General features: G+C 45.6%; 1 non-coding gene across 1 annotated transcript; it reads right to left on the minus strand.

Moving 5' to 3' along the window:
* Positions 1–7,497: 7,497 nt before the first annotated feature.
* Positions 7,498–7,604, minus strand: LOC111823092. Its single transcript, XR_002826091.1, has one exon. It is a non-coding gene; the product is annotated as a U6 spliceosomal RNA (small nuclear RNA).
* Positions 7,605–14,877: the final 7,273 nt, after the last annotated feature.

Consider the following 14,877-nt stretch of genomic DNA (forward strand, 5'->3'; position numbering starts at 1 on the left):
TACAAGCATTTCTGTACAGGTCTTTGTATGGACCTATGCTTTCCTTTTTCTTGGGTAAATTCCCACCAATGAAAATTGCTGGGTGATCCTATATAATAAAAGGGTAATATGCAAATTGACCCTAATGGGAGAATGACCAGAATGACCGCTGGACCAGTCACTATGAGGCGTACTGACCATTTCTTGGTTCCTTCCCCTGGCTGTCAGGCACCAATCAGCCGATGGTGAACAGGGAACCGGGGGTGGGTAGTGGCGGGGCGGGGTCTGGCTGCGGGCAGCTGGGGAAGATGGCCCTGATCACAGGCCAGGCCTAGGGACTGTACCCATGCACGAATTTCATGTGCCGGGCCTCTAGTATGATATATGCATGTTTAACTCTTTAAGAAATTGGTTTCCAAGGTGGCTGTACCATTTTACATTCCCACCAGCAATGGGTGAGGGGTCCAATTCCTCCCCATCCTTGCCAGCACTAATTGTGGTCTGTCCTTTCCAGCTTCTCTTAAGAAAAATGACGACGGTTGACATCCATAGAAGGCTCCCCATGTGCCAGGCCCTGGACCGGCTGCTCTCTGGGATTTGTCTTCACAGCCCTGTGCATGGGAGTCCTGTCCCACTCAGCCAGCAGATGAGTGGGGTGTGGAGAGGTCAGACGAGTAGCTCAGGCCACAAGTGAGGCTACCACTGGGTGTGGGGGAGTCAGGGTCGGACCCAAAGAGATGAGAGGGGAGAGCTGGCCCGGAAATGAGGATGGGGCCTGAGGTGCAGAGGACCCTGGAAAGCCAGGCCAGAATGTTCCCTGCACAGCAGTTAGGAGGGAACGGGTGTGACTCGAAGGACCAGCAGCGCCCAAGCTGGTTCCTGGAAGTCCCGCCCCCTGAGTCTCTTCTGGGGAACAAAGAGGCCCTCGCTCCCCCGACCCTCAGGTTTGGGGGGACCACAGAGTCGGTGTCCAAAGGCAGCAGCATCCTGTTCTCCCCAGGGACAGCCTAGGCCTCGTGCCGGGTGTTTTGTTCTGGACGCTGGGACTGTCAATCATGACCAGATTCAAGGAGGAAAGTTCTCGCTGGGCGGCTGGCAGGTAGGAGGCGGCCTGCTCCCGGGCCTCAGTAAATCACCCTGTTCACTTGGCGTCTCGCTGGATTGCAATTACAATCCTTCAGGCCCGACACAAAATCATTGGGCTGGTAAGAGGAGAGTACCTGGGTAATGTGTTTAACAGAAATTAACCTGGTTAAGCCCCGACTCTATTGAAAATGAGAAAGTGTGGATGGGCCTAATCGATTGGTCCACAGCCCAATTTACTCCAGAGCTGGCTTTGGGTTTCAGTTAAGTGGGCCGCCCCGAAACCAGGGGTACTCGTCTTATTAAATTACCCTTTGACTCTAGAGTTCAGATGATGGTGGAGTTGGGTCTGTGTCAGCCATGGGGGCTGGTGGACAAGGGGACAGGGCCTCGGTGCACACGTGTGCTTGCGGGCACTTGCACCCATGCACGCCCCCCTTGCTCACACACGTGCGCACACAAACTTTCCAGAGTGAGAAGGGTTAGTAAGTATCCCCCGCTGGGCAAGTTGAAAGTATGGATTTGATCAAATACTCATTTGCGCTCCCTCCGCCCACCATCACTCCCCACCCCCTTGGCCTCTTGGCAGATAAATGATGTTATTTGAAGGTATTCTTGAAATTTCTGACAGACTGTTTCTTAAGTGCTTTTAGCGCAGGCCTATACTTTGTAATACTTGTCATATTCTGGCTAGTAAACTCCTGGCCTTTAAAAGCCGGAACCTTACTCTGTTTCCTGAATCCGAGGGAATAGGTCATTAACTGTGAATTTCAAATGAAGCAGATTTACAGTATATATCACAGAAATATGTTTATGAGAGACAGCGAATACCAAGGAATCCATGGAGCAGAAAACACCCAGAACCCAGAGAAAGGTCGGCTGGTGTGGGGAGCAGGGTTTTGCTTTTCTTGTTCAGGTTTTTGTGGCTGATTTGGCCAGGTCTGGGTCTCTTCTTCCAGGTTCCAATAGAAACATCTTTCTGGTTCCATTCCACTTCCTCCCCCCCCCCCCGCCCCAATGTGGAACCCTCCTGGGTGCGGCCCCTGGAGAGCTTGAGCATGGAGATGCCACTGTCGGGAGGTGAATTCTGAAGCCATGTGAGCCCAGACAAGGATGGGGTGTGGGGCAGGCCGGATCGGGGAGATGGGAGAGGGCCAAGGGAAGCAGAGTTGAGGTGGACGGCCAGTGTTAGGTGTCAGCTCGGCTAGGCCATAGAACCCAGTTATTTAATCAAACACTAATTTAGGTGTTGCTGTGAAGGGATTTTGTAGATGTGGTCAACAGATGTGGTCAGTCAGTTGCCTTTAAGTGAAGGAGATCACCCCCGATAATGTGGGTAGGCCTCATCCAATCAATTGAAAGCCTTAATAGCAAAACGGGAAGACATTCCGCCCCAGGACTGTAGCAGTTTCCAGTCTGCTGGAAGATTCCAGCTGCTGCCCTATTGATTTGGGACTTGCTCACCCCCACAATTGTGTGAGCTAATTCCTTAGGATAAATTCATCCCCCCATCCATCCATCACCCATTCATCCATCCACTCATCCATCTACCATGCAGCCATCCATCTATCCATCAATCATCCATCCATCTATCCATACAGCTGTTTATCCTGTAACCCGGGATAAACTGGTTTCTGGCAACAATTCCTAGACCTTTCCCCCTCATCATGTCTTATGCGTCCTTCTTCACTTGCCACCATCTAGAAGAGGCAGGAGCCCCCACAAGTGCTTAGCCCAGCACATGCACATGGGCGTGCCCAGGGAGCAATCGCGAGTTTCACGTTTCTGATCCCTGCCGGGATCGGCTCTCACTTCTTGGGCTGTCTGCAGTTGTGGCAGACACGACTGGCTGCCCACCCAACAGCCCTCGCCCATCTTATTTTGCAACTGAACCCTAGTTTTGTTCCAGCAATGGGGTGCCCAGCTCCAGGGACCAGTCATGGCACTTCCAACCTCCTTGGCTGGTGATGGGTATTGGGGTGTGCATGTGACCCCCGTCTGGCCCGAGAGACATTTGGGGAAAGCTGCTGGAGCCTTTGGGAAAATTACCTCCTGATCGGACAGGCCCATGGGGTGGATGCCCACGGCCCCTTTTCCTTTCAATGACTTGATTTTTAAAAAACGGAGATATAAACATACACACGGTGACATGCACACATCTCGATGAATTTTTGCGTGTATGCCCATGTAACGGCCACTCAGATCGACACATAAAACATTGCCAGCGTCCTGGAAGGCTCCCGCATGTCCCCTCCCAGTCAATAGCTCCTATCGGAGATAACTGCCATTCTGACTTGTATCATTGTAGTTGAGTTTTTCTGCTCATATAAGTGGAATCACACGGTATATCTTTATTTGTGTTTGGCTTCTTTTTAAAAATATATATATTTTATTGATTTTAGAGAGGAAGGGAGAGGGAGAGAGATAGAAACATCAATGATGAGAGAGAATCATTGATTGGCTGCCTCCTGCACGCCCCTTCCTGGGGATCAAGCCCGCAACTCAAGATGTGCCCTTGGCCAGAATTGAACCTGGGACCCTTCAGTCCACAGGCCAATGCTCTATCCATTGAGCCAACCCAGCTAGGGCTGTTTGGCTTCTTTTATTTTTATTTTTTTTAAAATATTTTTTAAAGAGCACTTTTAGGTTCACAGCAAAATTGAGAGGAAGGTACAGAAATTTCCCATATATCCCCTCCCCCCCCCCGCCCACACACACATAAATGGCTTCCCCATTATAATATCCCCTATGCCTGTCTTCTTTTGTTGAACAATATTATCCATGCTGTTACTTCTAGCAATTCTTCAACCTTTTATTTTTTTAATCGCTGTGGGATTTCCACGTTATAAGTGCATCGCAATTTATGTATCCATGATGGACATTTGGGCCTCCTTTCCTGCCTTGGACAGTGTCGTGGGAGGAGGAGATGCCCGGAGCTGTGGCAGCCACATTGTGCTGTGAAGCAACGAGAATTCGTTTAAAAGCTGATCCCCTGAGGATGACAGACAGGATGGGAAAAAGGAGCAAAGGTCCTTTTGGAGCCATTGAACCGACCCCGAGACTGCCTTTTGTGGAACTTAACTTGTTAAGCCAACATAAATGTCCTCATGGCTTATGCCAGTTTTACTCAGGTTTTCTACTGTTTGCAGCCAAAAGATTCTGACACAGAATTCAGAATATCCTTCCCGACCTGGGTCATGTGGCACCTTTTCCATGGAGCCTTCCTTCAGCGCTCAGTCCAGCTGGGCCTCTCGCTCACTTTGGCCTCCGATAGTCCTAGATGCCTCGTTACTAATCACGTGTTCTCTTATACCACCACGCCCCACCTTCTGCCTCATTTTTCTGATTTACCGCTTCTAGAGGATATTGGAATTGCTCACAGGGTTCAGAGCAAGAGAGCGAGGCTTTGCAGATGTAACATTATGGTTGTGACTATTCATGGTATCCGAGGAGAGCTACCACATGTGGCCATTTGTAATGTGGCTGAAGGACAAACTGGGACCCGTTCTGCAGCGCTGACCTGCTGGGGTTTATCAGTCAGCCAGGGAGAGCAACTCGGGGACCCCTGGACTTTGCCACCCACCTGGACTTGCCCCCTCTTTGTGGTGCTGCAGGCATTTTGTGCAGCTGTGCTCAAATCTCTCCGCAAAGCCAGCTGGCCCAGCTTCTCTGGGAAGCTTCCCAGACTTCTCCTCCAACAGCACGATGCTCCCTCCCCAGCCATGACTAATGCCACCTCCAAACTCCCAGGGGACTGCAGGAGCTTCACATAGTCCGGGGTTCATTATTGATTCAACATATATTTATTCGGCACCTACTGCAAGGACCTATTCGGAGCCCAGGGGACGTAGCAGTAAGCAAACAAGCCGGGCCCGCCTTCAGACCTCAGTTCCATCAGGCCGTCGTTACTGACCCTCGCTGTGCCTGAGTGTCCTCATCTGTGAAACGGGGATAAGAGAACCTGCTTCACAGAGTCGTTGTGGAGATTAAATGCCTTATGATGGCAAGTGTTCAGAACAGTGGCTGGCACACAGCACGTCTGATATGTGTTACCTATTGTGCGAAGGTGAAACCAGCCGGACTCGCTGTATTAGAGTTCTTCAGAGAAGCAGAATAGGACACACACACACACACACACACACACACACACACACACACGCAGGTTTATTAAGAGGAAATGGCTCAGGCGATTACGGAGGCCGAGAATTCCCACGGTCTGCCGTCTGCAAGCTGGAGACAGAGGGAAGCGGTGTTGTGATTTAGTCCGAGTTTCAAAGCCTGAGACCCAGGGAGCCGAGGGTGTGAATGCCGGTCTGAGGGCAGGAGAAGATGAGATGAGATGTCCCAGCTCCAGCAGCGAGGCGGGGAAAAGGGGCCCATTTCCTCCTTCCTCCGCCCTTCGTGCTTCAGGCTCTCAGTGGACTGGATGCTGCCCACCCACATGGGGAGGAAACACCTTTACAGACTCACCCAGAAATAATATTTAATCAGAGCACCCGCAGCAGGTCAAGGTGACACATACAGTTAACCATCACACTTGCTATAAGTGGGATTTAAATAAAAGGCCAAGAAAGGTCCTATTATCTGTAAGAGTAGAGTGGCTGCTTACTGAGGTGGGAAGACGGTGGGAGGTAAATTTTAGACAAGTCTGAGGTGCCTGCTGTTACTCAGGTGCCAGTATTCAAGTTGGTGGTTTACAGGACTGACGTGGAGCCCTGGCTGGTTGCTCAATGGTTAGAGCACCAGCCCTCGGACCAAAGGACTGTGAGGTTCGATTCCCAGTCGAGGGCATGTACCTCAGTTGCAGGTTCTATCCCTGCCAAAGTTGGGGCATGTGCGGGAGGCAACCAGTCGATGTATCTCTCTCACATCGAGGTATTTTTTTTGTTCTCTTTCTTCTTCTCTCCCTAAAGATCAATGGAGCCCACCCGGCATGGCTCAGTGGTTGAGCATTGACTTATGAACCAGGAATCGAACCGTGACCTCCTGATTCAGGGGTAAACACTCAACCACTGAGCCACATCGGCCGAGCTCTGACTGCATTTAATCACAGCAAAACTGGTGAGCTTGGGGGTGGGGCTGGAGGTCTCTTCCAGGGGGTTCTCTTGGAGGCCCACGGCAGCTGCCCGCACTGGGCCAGCCCAGGGGGTGCTCTGCCCCTCTGCTGCCCTCAGCCCTCCTCCTAAGGTGGGTTGTTTCTAGGGTGTTGCGGTAACAAGAGCTACCGTTGAACATGCTTATCATTGCACTTGGCACCCTTGGGAGGTCAAGGTCGGGAGGCCATCGTTGGCCCAAAGATCCTAGCTACTAAATGGGTGTATTTGGGAGGCTTGGCCCTGGTGTCTGCCTTAGTCAGACTGCCACTGGTGCTTCTGGGAGGGGCCTGGCCAGCTGTGTGACCTTGGCCCACGGTGAGTCCTTTTCCTTGCCTATGGCAGGCATATCAGTGCTGTCCCTGCCTTCCTCGTGGTGTGCTGTGCACACGGGAGATGCGGCTGACCCCTGGCTTGGCGCTTCTCTTGATGGCCATCCAGCTACTGCCCGTGTCCCGCCTCCACCTCCCTCCTCACCTCCGAGGGGAGAACTGTGCCATGAGACCAGGGCTGGGCTGTGTGCTGTGGGCGGCTGGGGGGAGCTTTGATCTCTCCTCTTTGATGTGGAGGCTGTCTGCTGGGCCAGGACGGTGCCCCAGACAGTGGTGTCTTTGTGAACCCTGTCCTGGGACATCTGCCCACAGAAACCTGTGGGCTCAGAACTGTCTCTTGGGGGGAAGCAGCCGCCGGGAGAAAGGGAACAATGAGCTTGTCATGTTCAGGATGAAGCAGGGCCTGGGCGGGAGCTGGCACTGGTGGGTGGGGAAGGCCAACTCAGGTGCCCTGTTAGCGCCTGAGGAAGGAATGGCTTGCAGGCTGGCAGGGGCGGGAGCCTCTGGAATGTGTGGGAAGGGTGTTGTCGTCTGTGGTCCTACGATCAAGTCCCCACCCAGTTCTCTCATCCTGTGCCACCTTGTCCTTTTCTTCCTGCTTTCCAACCCATACTGGCTGTACTCTCCCCTGCCCCAGGGCCTTTGCACATGCAAAATCCTTTGCCTAAGATTTTAATTTTTCAAATATGCAGAAAATTAACAGAACATAATTATTCAGGTCATCTGGGTACCCATCTCTGAACAGATATTAACATTTTGTTACTTTTGCTTCAGAACACTTTTTTATTGTGGTAAAAAAACACAACAGGGCGGGGAGAGATCAATGGGGGAAAAAGGAGAAATATGTAATACTTTCAACAATAAAGAATTTAAATTAAAAAAACAGAACATTAAGTTTGTCATCAGAGCATTTCAATTAAGTATTTAGTTAAGTTATTTACATCGGTGTGCAATAGATCTTTGGAACATTTTTATCTTGTAAAACTGAAACTTTATACCCATTAAACACTAAAAATATAGACTGCTTCATAAATTTGCACGTCGTCCTTTCACAGGCGCCGGGTTAATCTTCCCTATGCTGTTCCAATTTTAGTCTCTGTGCTGCCGAAGCAGGCACAGAACGCTTGCTTTTTAACCATTTCTACTCAGAATTCAAAAGGTAGAACAGAGTATGCAGCGTCCTCCCCTCCCTGCCCTCTCAGAGGAGCCCAGCTGGTCCTCCTGCAGACTGGCAAGGTCATCGAAAACGAGGAACGCCTGAGAAGCTGTCACAGACTCGAGGAGGCCAAGGTGACATGACAGCTCTACGTAACAAGGTGTCCTGGTTGGCATGAAAATGGACATCCAGGGAAAAGGAGTGAAATTAGAGTAAACTGTGGAGTCTAGTTCAGTGATGGCGAACCTTTTGAGCTCGGCGTGTCAGCATTTTGAAAAACCCTAACTTAACTCTGGTGCCATGTTACATATAGAAATTTTTTGATATTTGCAACCATAGTAAAACAAAGACTTATATTTTTGATATTTACTTTATATATTTAAATGCCATTTAACAAAGAAAAATCAACCAAAAAAATGAGTTCGCGTGTCACCTCTGACACGTGTGTCATAGGTTCGCCATCACTGGTCTAGTTAATAGTAGTGTAAAGTGCTGATTCCTTAGTAGTGAAAAATGGACCACACTGATGGAAGATGTGAGCAATAGGGAAACGGGTGAGGGGTGTACAGGAACCCTTTGTATTATCCTTTCGACTTCACTGTAAATGTAAAACTACTCCAAAATGAAGATTTTTTATTTTAAATTTTTTTTTTTTTTAATATATTTTATTGATTTTTTACAGAGAGGAAGGGAGAGAGATAGAGAGTTAGAAACATCGATGAGAGAGAAACATCGATCAGCCGCCTCCTGCACATCTCCTACTGGGGATGTGCCCGCAACCCAGGTACATGCCCTCGACCGGAATCGAACCTGGGACCTTTCAGTCCGCAGGCCGACGCTCTATCCACTGAGCCAAAGAAGATTTTTTATTTTAAATTTTATTTTAAAAATATTTTTATTGATATCAGAGAGGAAGAGAGAGGAAGAGAGAGACAGAAACATCAATGATGAGACTCACTGACTGGCTGCCTCTTGCACATTCCACACTGGGGATCGAGTCTGCAACCCGAACATGTGCCCTGACCGGGAATCGAACTGTGACCTCCAGGTTCACAGGTCGACGCTCAACCACTGAGCCACACTGGCTGGGCAAAAGGTGTTTTTTTTTAAAGGCAAGAGGCAGACAAGTAAATATTACTGCTATCATATGCATATACATATGCAAATACACTTATACTTGCATATGCACAGAATAGTTCAGAAAGCTTATTCTAGAAACCAGTTCCACCAGAAGCCTCTGAGAGGAATAAGGTGCTTGAAGGTCAGGAGGGGAGGACATGGCTTGATAGGTTATTTATTATTTATTTATTTTAATCCTCACCCCAGGATATTTTTTCCATTGATTTTTAGAGAGAATGGAAGAGAGAGGGAAAGACAGAGAGAAATATCGATGTGAGAGAAACACATTGATTGGTTGCCTCCTGCATGAGCCCCGACCATGGCCGAGGAGGAGCCTGCAACCAAAGTACATGCCCTTGACTAGAATTGAACCTGGGACCCTTCGGTCTGTAGGCCGATGCTCTATCCACTGAGCCAAATGGGCTAGACTGATAGGTCATTGATTTCAGTGCTGAATAACATTCCCATGGCTGGATGTACCGCCGTTTATCCATTCACCTTCTGAAGGATAATACCTTGTTTGCTTCCACGTTTCGGCAGTTATGAATAAAGCTACTGTTTCAGAAGATTTTGCTGTTGATTCATTTGGATTTTCTATAACGACACTCATGACACTTGTGAATAAAAACAGTTTTATTTCTTCCTTTCCAATCTTCATGCTTCTCATTTCCTCTTCTTGTCTTATTGCATTAACTAGTACTTCCAGTACGAGGTTGAAAACTGTTGTGAGGGGAACATCCTTGCCTTACACCTAATCTTAGTGGGAAAGTTTCTCACCTGTAGTGTGATGTTAGCTGTGTTTTTGTTTGTTTGTTTGTTTGGTAGATGTTCTTTATCAAGTCGAGGAAGTACCTTTCTATCCCTAGTTTGTTGAGAGTTTTAAGCACGGTTGGATGTTGGATTTTGTCAAATGCTTTCTCTGCATCTATGGATAAGATCATGGGATTTGTTATTATTTTTTTAGCTTGTTGATGTGATATTAATGTGACTGTCTATGTTGATCCTCAGCTTGTCCCTAATTTCACCAGTGGGAGCCTTTCAGGCTGCTTGCTGTCCTTATGACGTGGCCTCGTCTATCTTTTTTTTTTTTTTCCATTGGTTGATTTTTTTTTATTTTTTATTTTTTTAATATATTTTATTGATTTTTTACAGAGAGGAAGGGAGAGAGATAGAGAGTTAGAAACATCGATGAGAGAGAAACATCGATCAGCTGCCTCCTGCACATCTCCTACTGGGGATGTGCCCGCAACCCAGGTACATGCCCTTGACCGGAATCGAACCCGGGACCTTTCAGTCCGCAGGCACCTATCTTTGGCACCTATCTTTGAATCTTCCTTACTTTCTGGCATAACACCATGTTCCACGCTCGTCTTGTCTGTTTCCTGCCCCACCCCTGAACAGACCACTTCCCAAGGACCTCTGGTTCCGTGTGGTGGGGGAATATATTTAGAAACCAAGATTTGGGCCCTAGATGTGCTCACTGCTATTTCAGGTGGGGGTGGGGGCAGGTGCTCCCAGGCATCTCATTACACCCCTTTATTTCACTCTAGTCAGACCTGCTGTGCTGTCCAGGTGTCCTCCTCACTAGGCTACTCTGTCCCTGGCCACACTCCTTACCCAATTGTTTCGAACACCCTGGTGCTGGGCCACCCTGCCCCTGGGTGACAGACTCCCTACCTTTGCTGGGACTTCAACACCTGTTCAGGGCCACCTCCTCACATGGACAGCCTCTCACCCACTCCAGGCCACTCTTCACCAGTTGCTTTCCACGTCCACCCTTGCTTGGCCCCGCCTCTCCTAATTGCTCGGGAAGGGAAGGGAAGGGGAGGGAAGAAAAGGAGGAGGCAACGAATGTGAACTTTTTCCTAACGCCTAAAGTCCATAAACAACAGTGCACAAATGATAGGCCTGAAGTTCACTGACTCTTTACAAAGGGAACACATCCTGTAACCACCACTCAGATGTACTATATTCTAGGGGGTCATTCCAGTTGCTGGGTGGAGAACAGGTGGACAGGGGGTAAAGGGTGGATGCAGGAAGGATTGTTGTGTGCCGATGTCCAGGTCTGAGGCCATGGGACCTTAGAGTGGGGAGGATGTGGTGAAGGGTGAGAGGTGGCTGGATTCAAGATTTATCGGAAGGAAGAGCTCACAGAATTTGCTCCTAGATTAAACGTGAAGCATGAAGGAAGAGAAGTCAAGGATGGCCCAAGAATTTTGACCTGTGACCTGGGTAATGGATGCTGCCTTTGCTAAGATGGGAAAGACTCAGAGACGCCCTCCCTTATCTTGAGAAAAACCATACATGTTAGATTTCAGATGCCCATTAGACATCCAAGTGTGGAGGTCGAACAGGCTGCTGGGGTTACGAGACAGTCGTGTCCAGAGAGGCCTGGTTGGAGCTATCTGTGTGAAGGACATTTAGAGCTGTGGATTGGGTGAAATGCCCAGAAGTGAGAATAGATCTGAGCGATCTCTTAGCCTTGGGGCATTTGAGACGTGGAGGAGGAGTCGACAAAGTAGCCAGAGATATTCGTTGCCTCATCTATAAAATGGGTATAACATCTCTGGTGGGATCATGAAGGACTGAGTTGATAAAGACCCTAGTGGGTAATTAACGTTGACCTTTCCATCTCCCACTCCCTTGCAAACTTGCCTTCCACACTTTCCATTGTCCCAGACGCTCCTGTCTCTCTTTGCGTGTCTCTCCCAATTTTTAAGTTTATCTCACAATACACTCAGTGGCCCTTCTTCCCTCCTTTCAATGAGGATTTGCCTGCAGAATTTTCTTCAATGAACTACCGTCGCCTCCTCTCTCCCTCCCCATCACCTACCACCCAGTTTAAGAACAATAACTTGCCCTGACTGGTTTGGCTCAGTGGATGAAGCGTCAGCCTGTGGACTGAAGGGTCCCAGGTTCGATTCCGGTCAAGGGCATGTACCTTGGTTGCGGGCACATCCCCGGTAGGGAGTGTGCAGGAAGCAGCTGATTGATGTTTCTAACTCTCTATCCCTCTCCCTCTCTGTTTCTCTCTGTAAAAAAATCAATAAAATATATTTTAAAAAAAAGAACAATAACTTTACCACTATTTTTGAAATCTTTTGTGTGCCACTCTCCCCATCTTACTCCCGAACCTCACTCCTCAGAGGTAGTTTAACCAGATGAATAGGTTTCTAAAAATAAGTATTGTCTGCTTTTTGCGTCTTTGAACTTTGTAAAAACGGAACCTTGTATTCTTCTGTGACTTGCTTGTAGTATTCAGCATTTTGTTCCTGAGATACAGCTGCATCGCTGCATGCAGTTGTAATTCATTTATTTTCTCTGCCATATGGGTAACCCCCCAGTTTATTTATGCATTCTACAGTTGACCGACTTTCTGGTTGTTTCCAGATTTTGCTATTACAGAGTGCTGCCATGAGCATTTTGTCTGTCTTCTGTGGTGCAGACTTTCTCAGGATAGGCACCTAGAATGGGATGTCTGCTTCATAGAGAATGCACATTGGCAACTATTCTATATGTTGCAACATTATTTTCAAAGTGCTACCAATTTATACTCCCAACAGTATATGTGTTTTCTTTAAGATCAGGAATCAGTTTTAATTTGCATTTCCTGAATACCAATGAGGTTGGATGTCTTGTTTTAAAACATATTTTTATTGATTTCAGAGAGGGAGAGAGAGATAGAAACATCAATGATGAGAGAGAATCATTGATTGGCTGCCTTCTGCACGACCCCTACTGAGGATAGTGCCCACAACCCGGGCATATGCCCTTGACCAGAATGGAACCTGGGACCCTTCAGTCTGCAGGCCAATGCTCTATCCACTGAGCCAAACCGGCTAGGGCAAGATTGGATGTCTTTACATGTTTATTAGTCATTTGATTTTCTCTGCTGTGAAGGGCTTGCTTTAAATCTTTTGATAATTAAGTCAGTTTGTCTTTTACTTCTTGGTTTTTAGGAGTTCTTTATGTTATCCTGACTATGTGTAGCAAATGACTTTTCCTAGTTCATGGCTTGTTTGCTTACTCTCTTTATGATGTACATTGATGAAAAGGTCTTATTTTAAAGTAAGTAAATTTACCTTTCTTTTCCTTTATGGTAAGTTCTTTTATGTCTTATTTAAGAAGCCCTTATCCTATCCCGAAGTCATAAAAATTACTTTCTTTTGTCTACTAAAAACCTTATGTCTTTACCTAGGACTGATTTCAGTGTGTGGTGTGAGGTAAGGATTCAATTTCATTCCCCGCTCCCATAAGTATAACCAAGTGTTGCAGCAGCAATTATTGAAGAGTCCATCCTTTTCTCATTGATTTACAATTGGTCATAACTCTTGTTGATATATGTGTGGGTCTATTTCTAGGCTCTTGTTCTTTTCATTGATCATTTTGTCTATCCTCATATCACTACTTTATTATCTTAGTACAGAAAGCTTTAAAATGATTTTTGATATCTTTAAAGACACACCCCTATTTGTTCTTCTTTTGAGGTGTCTTTGTGTTTTGGACTTTCACATGTATTTTAGAATCAGCCTGTATAGTCCACAAAAAGAATTCTACTGTGGGTTTGATCAATTGAGGGAAACTGATATATATTTCTTATTATGTTTTGCTACCCATGGTAACACTCCATTTATTTGATAGTCTTAATTTTCTCTACAAAGGCCTTGCACAATTTTTGTTCAGTTTAGTCCTGGGTACTTTATATGTTTTGATGCTAACTTTGGCATCAAAAAAGAAAACATTTTAAATTATTTTTTAATTAAAATTTTTGATGCAATATTTTAATTATAAATTTTGATTGTATTATATTTTTAAACTTAAATTCCCAAATTTTATTGCTGGTGTTTAGAAATGCAAATGAATCCTATAGCTTAATTATGTATTCAGCAATCACTCTTAAGACTCTTTTATTAGTTCTAATAATTTGCATATAAATTTTTTATTTCTATATATATGATAATGGCATGCTTTTTATCCTTTCTAGTTTGGATACTTTTGTTCCTCTTTATCGAATAAATATATTGGCCAGGAACTGTCATATATATAGAGGAGTGATAAAGAGACCATATCCAGTTCATGATCTTAAAGAAAATGCTTTCAGTGTTTCACCATTGAGTATGATGTTGGATGTAAGGTGGATTTATTTATTCTCTTTCTCGTTTTCTCTCCCTCCCAGATACTCTTTAACAAACTGAGAGATTTCTTTTACTTATAGTTTGCTAATTTTTGAAAAAAAATCATGAATGAATTATATCAAATGATTTTTCTGAATTACTGAAATAACCAGATTATTTTTCTTTTTAAATCTGTTAATATGGTGAAGTATATGAAGTGATTTTTAAAATGTTAAACCAATCTTGGATTCTTAAAATAAATATAACTTGGTTCTGATGTACTTATTACCCTTTTTATTACCAATTGCTGGGTTTGTTTTGCTGGTATTGTTTAATTTTATTGCTTGAGTGATTGATTTCAGAGAGGAAGGGAGAGGGAGAGAGAGACAGAAACATCAATAACGAGAGAGAATCATTGATAAGCTGCCTCATGCATGCCCCCATTGAGGATCTAGCCCACAAAGCAATCTAAACATATGTCCTGACCAGGAATCAACTGTGACCTCCCTGTTCATAGGTCGACACTCAACCACTGAGCTATGCTGTCCATGCACTAGTATTTTATTTAGGAGTTTTCATCTATATTTATGGGCGTAATTTTTCTTTCTTTTATGGTCCTTAGTAGATTTTAGAATTGACGTTATGCAAAACAAAATGAGTTGGGTAGTGTTCCTTCCCTTTCATTACTTTGGAGTGGTTTGCTTAAATTTGAAAAGATTTATTTCAAACATTTTGCTGATCAAACCATTTGTGTTGATATTTTCCATGTGGTAAGGTTTTTATTGAAGCAAAATTCTTTAAATATTTTAAGATTTTATTCAGAGTTTCTATTTCTTCCTGTGTCAGTTTTGGTAATCTACATTTTTTTCTTAGAATTTGTCCAATTCATCTAAGCTCTCAAGTTTCTTGGTATTTAAGTTTATACTATCTGCTTATTGTCTTTTTCAATCTCCACAGCATCCTCTTTTTCATTATTATTTGTTATTGTTTATTTTTAAAAA

Source organism: Myotis lucifugus, unplaced genomic scaffold (assembly GCF_000147115.1).
Source record: "Myotis lucifugus unplaced genomic scaffold, Myoluc2.0 scaffold_389, whole genome shotgun sequence".
NCBI classification, from domain to species: Eukaryota; Metazoa; Chordata; class Mammalia; order Chiroptera; family Vespertilionidae; genus Myotis; species Myotis lucifugus.